Consider the following 7,453-nt stretch of genomic DNA (forward strand, 5'->3'; position numbering starts at 1 on the left):
AATTGCAACCAAGGTGCCTTTGCTTTCTTTTGCCACAATTGTTCCTATTTCTATTTGCAGGTCTTTGTATGCTGTTATCTTCTCTAATTCTTTCTCTTCTATTCTGCAGTCTCCAGGTGCTGCCATGTCTACTATCCAAACGTTTTGTCTTTCTTATTAAAACTGTGAAGTCTGGGGTGTTATGTGGCATGTGCCTACCTGTCATCTTGGATTCTAAAGTCCCAAAGCACTTTAGCTTCTTCATTTTCTATTACTTTCACTATTTTATGGTACCATCAGTTTTTATCTGCAGGCAAATGTGTATTTCTTTTAGATCTTCCAAAACACCATTGTTGCTACTTTGTTCATTATTTGTAATCATATTTCTAAGAACTTGATTATCCAATCATATGATGGGGAGTCAAATATCTTCTTGTGAACAATCCAAGTTGTTCTTCCTTCTCTTGCAGTTTTCCAGAAATTGTTGTTGTTGTTGTTGTTGTTGTTATTATTATTATTATTATTAAAACTCATTTGCCTGCTGACTCACAACAATATTTGTTTGTTTATCTGTTTGTTTTATAGGCTGAGACCTCTCATAGAAACGCATTTACAAAACTCATGGGGTCAAGACAAGTGCACCTAATGCAAAGAGGAGATAGCATTATTTTCAAGTAAATCCTACACTATGTAAAAGTTTACAGAACATCAAAAACCAGAAGCCAAATCAGTTTGGGGCAAAATTAGCAACAGCATACAGAATATCATAAATAGTTTACAAAACATCTTTCAAAATCATAGCATGAATTCATTATTCAGGGCACAAAAATGCAAAAACCTCACTTGTTTTTCCTCTCTAAATAGGTTATGCTTGGAAAAAATGGAACTTGAAGATAATCGAACAATCCTTAGTGATTTTGTGATGGTTGGATTTACAACAGACCCATTTCTACGCACAATTCTCTTTCTGGTATTCTTGACTTCCTACATCCTAACTGTTAGATCTGAGGTGGATCAGTTCGAGTGAGACGCGAGACCATTCTAGTGAGTTCAGCTCTTTATTTAGAATAGGAACAGTCTGAAGAATACAAGCCGCGGCAGCCCTTCATATAGGGCTGGCTCGCGGCTCGGCGGCCAATGGCAGTGCTTTGAATCTCCCGCGATCAGCACAGCCAATCGCGGTAGATTCTTAGCGCTCCAATCACGGCCGGGGTTTCGACCAATCAGGTCGCTGTCCGTCTTGACCAATCGGTTGCGAGGGTTTGGAGTATGCTAATACAGCACACCCCTCCCCTCTTGTTTTCGTCTGTCGGTGCGTCGTGACGTAGTCGCGCAGGTAGGCGGGGCTTCGTACCTGTCTAGTTGACCTGCGCGGCTCAGTTTCCGTTTGGTTGTTGACCGGTTTGGAGGCCTTCTCTGTCGCTCCGGTTCTCGGGAATGGAACCTCCTGGAAGGTCGGGCTGGGCCTTTCTTGGTAGCTCCCTCCCGGTCTATCCGGGCTGGTTGAGCTGCCGTCTCTGTTGTTCCCGCCGGATCTTTCCGGGCTGGTTGAACTGGCCTGGCTGTTCCTTCCCGGTGACAATTCCGGGGTTGCCTGTTCTGTTGATCCTGTGTTTACTGGTGAGTAGGACCGGTTTATTTGCGGGTTATTTGTTTCGGGTGGGGGTTGTTCAGCTTGCACTAGGGGGGTCCCTCTTTCTTTAACGCTTGCCGTTCCCCCCCCCCTTCTAGTTTCTTGCTCGGGTGTCTGGTTGTTGGCTATTCTGGACCTCAGTTGGTTAATGTGCCATTTCCAGTTTTTCCCGTCGCTTGTTTCTAGTTGGTATGATATGGGGCCGGTTATTTGGGTGATCATTGCTGGTATCCAGAGTGGTTCCCCTGATAGGTTTTTTGCGTATACGGCATCACCTATGTTGAATTTTCTGTGCTTGCTGGAGGAACCCGGGAGTTTGTCAGGGGTGTATGTGGGGTGCATTCTATCTAGTGTTGATCATAGTTTTCTGCCCATCATTAGTTCTGCCGGGCTTCTATTTGTGGTTGCGCTAGGTGTAATATGTTGGATGAGGAGCATTTTATTGATTTTGTCTTGTATGTTGGTTGTTTCTATTTTCTGTATGGCTTTTTTGTGTATTGGACCATGCGTTCCGCCCGTCCGTTCGCCTCCGGATTTGCCGGCGCGGTTAACGCATGGCGTATGCCCTGGCCTGCCAGAAATTGTTCAAACGCTAGTGCGGTGAACTGGGGCCCGTTGTCCGACACTATTATGTCTGGCAGGCTGTGTGTGGCAAAGAGTTTGCCCAGTTTCCTTATTACCGCCTCCGTTGTGGTTGATTTCATGGTGCTTACCTCCAGCCAGTTGGAGTAAGCATCTACTGTGATGAGGTACATGTGCCCCTTGGTTGGTCCCGCGAAGTCTATGTGAATCCAAGACCACGGTCCTCTTGGTATTTCCCATTCATGTATTGGGGTGGCGGGAGGACTGGGTCTGGATTCTTGGCATTGTTTACATTTGGCTACCCAGGTTTCGATCTGTTTGTCCATGCCTGGCCACCATGCATAGCTTCTGGCCAGGCTTTTCATCTTAACCATCCCTGGGTGCCCCTCATGCAGCATCCCCAATACCCTTTCTTGCAATGTTTCTGGGATTACCACTCTGTCCCCCCAAAGTATACAGCCCTTCTCGGTAAAGAGTTCAGTTTGTCTGTTTCTGAAGGGTCTGAATAGTTCGTCCCTGTCCCCTTCCGGCCATCCTTTTCCAACCCAGCTTAGGACTCGCGCCAGCCGCTTGTCTTTATTTGTTTCTCTGGCAATGTCTGGCGCGGTCACTAGTGGGTTGGGTATTGTCTCTATTTGAAGTACCTTTGTCGTGGGTGCTGGGTCGTCTTCCAGATCGGGCAGGGATGAGCGGCTCAGGGCGTCTGCGTGGGCGATGTCCTTTCCGGGTCGGTGAACCAGCTGGTAATTGTATGCTGACAGGAATTCAGACCACCTTGTCATTCTTGGTGATAGAATGTTCGGTGTGGCCTTATTTCCTGCCAGGATCCCTAGCAGCGGCTTGTGGTCCGTGATGATTGTAAAAGTCCTACCGTAAAGGTATTCGTGGAATTTCTTGATGCCTGCGACGACTGCTAGGGCCTCTTTGTCGAGCTGGCTGTAGTTCCGCTCCGGCTTTGAAAGTGTCCTTGATGAGAAGGCGACGGGTGCTTCCCTCCCGTCTGGTGGCTGAGGATGGCGCCGATCCCAAAAGGCGATGCGTTGCACGTTACCGTTAATGGCAGGGTCTCGCTGTACTGGATTAGTACCGCGTTAGATGTTAGCAGGCTCTTTGTGTTGTTGAAGGCGCTCTCCTCCCGTGCTCCCCAGGTCCAGGTGGCTGTTTTATCTAACAGCCTATGCAACGGTTCCGCCACGGTCGCCTTTTGAGGTAGGAAGACATTGTAAAAGTTTAACAGTCCCAAGAAAGCCTGCAGTTCCGTTTTGTTTTTGGGTCGTGGCGCTTCCCTTATGGCTCTCAGTTTCTTTTCTGTGGGGTGGATCCCTTGTTTGTCTAGGAGGTACCCTAGGAACTCGACCCTCTCAGCCTGTAGCTGGCACTTCCCTTTCTTTACTCTGAGTCCCGAGTCTCTGAATTTCTTCAGTACCTCCCTCAACCGGGCTTCTAGTTGCTTTTCGTTTTTCGCGGCCACCAAGACGTCGTCAAAGTAGGGCACCACCCCTTCTATGCCCTGGAGGAGTCTTTCCATGAGGCTTTGGAAGACCCCGGGTGCCACGCTGACTCCGAACTGGAGCCGGTTGCAACGGAAAGCCCCCCAGTGCGTTACGATGGTCTGGGCTTCGGCGGTTGCGGCGTCGACCGGCAGTTGCTGGTAGGCTTGTGCCAGGTCGAGTTTTGCAAAGATCCGGGCTCCCCCCCACCGAGTGCAGAAAGTGCTGTACTACTGGGACGGGGTATGCGCTTTGCTGGAGTGCGTGGTTTAGGGTGGCCTTATAGTCCCCACAAATTCTCACGGACCCATCTGGCTTGATGGGGGTGACTATGGGGGTCTCCCACCTGGCATGATCGATTGGCTCCAGTACCCCTTGCGCGATGAGCTTCTCTAGCTGCTCATTGATCTTGGGCTTGAGTGCAAATGGCACTCGTCTGGGCTTGAGGCGGATTGGTGCGATGCTCGGGTCTATATTAAAAGAGATAGGGGACCCCCGGTACTTGCCTAGGCTGTCGTCGAAAACTTCCCGGAAGTCCTCCACGAGCGCTGCTTCCCAGTCCGACTCTGTGGTGCGGTGGATTCCGGTTACTTCAATGCCTAGGGGTGCAAACCACTGTAATCCCAACAGGCTCGGCCGATCCCGGTCGACAATGGTCAGGGGTAGCACTTCGGTGTGGTTCTTGAAGGTGACTTTAAAATGGCCTCTGCCAACTACAGGGATGCGGTTTCCCTGGTAGTCTTTGAGGGTTAGTGTTTGGTCTTCTAATTCCTTGCGGCGGATGGAGGGAACCAGGCGCTTGATGGTGTGCCATGAGACCATGGAGAGGAAGGACCCGGAGTCCACCTCCATGTCGCATGGCTGGTCTTCTATCCCCACTGTCACGTATACCTTTCTGGCGTCGCTTGTGGAGGAATGGGCCACCGCCGACGGTCTGGTGTGTTTCCTCCCTTTGTCTTGCCTCGTTGAGCCGCCTGTTCCGACCCTCTTGGCTCCAGCGCCTCTCCGTCTGGCGGTCTCGGTATCTGGTGGGGGTGTTCTCTTGCCTCCGTGGGTTGCCATCTCGTCGCCGTGGGCTGTAGTGTTTTTTATTTCTGCACACCTTGGCGATGTGCCCCCGTTTCTCGCACTGTCAGCAAACGGCATCAAGGAACCGGCAGTCCGAACGGGGGTGATCGCCTCCGCAGCCGGCACACTGGAACCTCGACTTACGACCTCGGGGTTCCCATCGCCCTCGTGCTGCTTGCAGGCGGTGGATTTCCTCCTCCTCGTCCTCAGTTTCTGAGAAGGAGTCAATGTCGCCGTGGTGCGTGGTTGTGTCCCGGTGGTCGATCTCGGGTTGCCTTTCAGGGTTCAGTGTCGTCTCTCCGGTCGCTGCTCGTGGCGTGATGCTCGATTGCCGCATCCGAGCCGCTGATTTCTTGGCCGCTTCAGCCGCGGCTACCTCTATGAGCGCATCGGCGAGGGAGATGTCGCCCTTTGCCATGATGCGGCTCTGGAGAATGGGGTCTCGGAGTCCCAGGACGACGCGGTCTCGCAGGGCTTCGTCCAGGTCAGCGAACTCGCACAGGCCACCCAAATCTCGTAGTGCCGCTATGAAGTCGCCAAGCCCCTCGCCCTCGCGCTGGTCCCGCCTGTAGAAATCGTGCCGCCGGATGAGGATGGGCATGACGGGGGCGTAGTGGCTTCGCAGCAGGGGCTTGAGGTCGCCCCACTCCATGGCCTTGATGTCCTCCGGCTTGGCCAAGGCTTTGGCCATTTTAAACACCGCCGGCCCGCAGTGTGTGAGGAATACGGCCCGTTTCTTGTGGCCATTGGCATCTTTAAGATTGCTACTCTCGAGGAACATCTGGAACCTATCGGTATAGGGTTCCCAGTCCTCGGTAGCGGGATTGAAGGGTGCGGGTGGTGAGTTGATGCCGGCCATGCTGCTTGCTGCTGTGTGCCGCCTCGCCACGTGCTGGGTGGTCTCTTTGTCTCACGATCCCACTTTCATCGCCAGTGTTAGATCTGAGGTGGATCGGTTCGAGTGAGACGCGAGACCATTCTAGTGAGTTCAGCTCTTTATTTAGAATAGGAACAGTCTGAAGAATACAAGCCACGGCAGCCCTTCATATAGGGCTGGCTCGCGGCTCTGCGGCCAATGGCAGCGCTTTGAATCTCCCGCGATCGGCACAGCCAATCGCGGTAGATTCTTAGCGCTCCAATCACGGCCGGGGTTTCGACCAATCAGGTCGCTGTCCGTCTGGACCAATCGGTTGCGAGGGTTTGGAGTATGCTAATACAGCACACTAACATTGACTGGTAATCTGGGCCTCATGGCCCTGATCTACCTGGATTCTCATTTGCACACACCCATGTACTTCTTTGTGGGTAGCCTTTCCTTCCTGGATGTCTGGTACTCCTCAGTCTACACTCCTCGGATCTTATATGACTGTTTGTCCAAGAACAACCACATTTCCTTAGCGGGTTGTGCAGCTCAGTTCTTCTTCTCTGCTGTAGTTGGTGGGAGTGAATGCTTCTTACTGGCCTTCATGGCCTATGACCGCTTTGTGGCCATCTGCAACCCATTGCTTTATACCATTGCCATGCCCAAGAAGCTATGTGTCCAGCTGGTGGTGGGAGCCTATACAGTGGGGTTTGCCAATTACCAGTACACACTGGTAATACCTTCCGTCTACACTTCTGTGGTATCATCAACCACTTCTTTTGTGATGTGCCACCACTTATGAAGATGACCTGTGATGACAAAAGAGAATATGAACTCATCCTGACTGCTGTCATTGGCTTAACTTTGCTTTCAGCCACTGCTGTCATTGTGAAGTCCTACATTAGTATTGTGGCAACCATTATTCGCATCCGTTCAGCTGCAGGGAGACACAAAGCTTTCTCCACTTGTTCGGCTCACCTGGTCTCTGTCTCCCTCTACTATGGCACCATGCTCATTACATACTCTGCACCCAACTCTCATCACACCGCAGATTGGGACAAGGTAAATGCACTGTTCTATACTGTAATCAACCCTCTGGTCAACCCTTTGATTTATAGCTTACGCAACAAAGATGTGAAGGCAGCCTTCAAGAAAGTCTGGGGGAGATTCACAGCACACAATTGAATGGCAAACTCTTTCTTTAGGGTGGACTGCAGATGAGGAAAATAACCTCTAGGCTCCAATGTCTGTCATCCAACCAGCCTCTTTTCCTCTTTCGTCCTTCCCTCACTTCCTTCCTTAGTAAGAGAAAGTGGAGAAAGTCATCAAGACTTAACTTCAAAGATTAGCAATCATCCTCATGCTCAAAATCCCCATGCTTTTCTTAATTAGCAATTTTTCCCATATGTGTACCTTCCCAATCTGCTAACCTAGCATTGTGAACTTTTTATTGCACACTTTTAAATTGTTTTAGCAGTTTTAATTTGCTTTGTGTTGTTGTTGTTGATGTTGTTTCTGTTGTTGCTACTATTCTGGCAATGTGAGTCACTAAATATGTTTAGGCATACCTTGGTTGGAGGTTTATATCTATTCCAAATTCTCCTAATAGCACATCTAAGAAAATGTTTTTCAAAATATGCATTAATACTGGCTTTCTCACACAATTATGTATCCAACTCAAATCTCAAATAATGTCATTCTAGTTACAAAAGGTTTCTATTTCTTAGCAACATCCATTCCTTCATCCAAACATAACAACTACCTACAAAACTTAATCTCAAATCAGGTAAACCCAATCTGTCTCTTTCTTCTGCATCGTGTAACACCTTAGATTTCACT

The 7,453-nt window shown here is 49.9% G+C and overlaps 1 pseudogene; it reads left to right on the top strand.

Annotated features, from left to right (window-relative positions):
• The first annotated feature begins 717 nt into the window (after positions 1 to 717).
• LOC113421939 (olfactory receptor 9G4-like) lies at positions 718 to 6,799 on the top strand (annotated as a pseudogene).
• The last annotated feature ends 654 nt before the right edge of the window (positions 6,800 to 7,453 follow it).

This window comes from Notechis scutatus, chromosome 1 (genome assembly GCF_049901735.1).
Source record: "Notechis scutatus isolate UNSWTSFEM ecotype Mainland chromosome 1, rNotScu1.2, whole genome shotgun sequence".
Taxonomy (NCBI): domain Eukaryota; kingdom Metazoa; phylum Chordata; class Lepidosauria; order Squamata; family Elapidae; genus Notechis; species Notechis scutatus.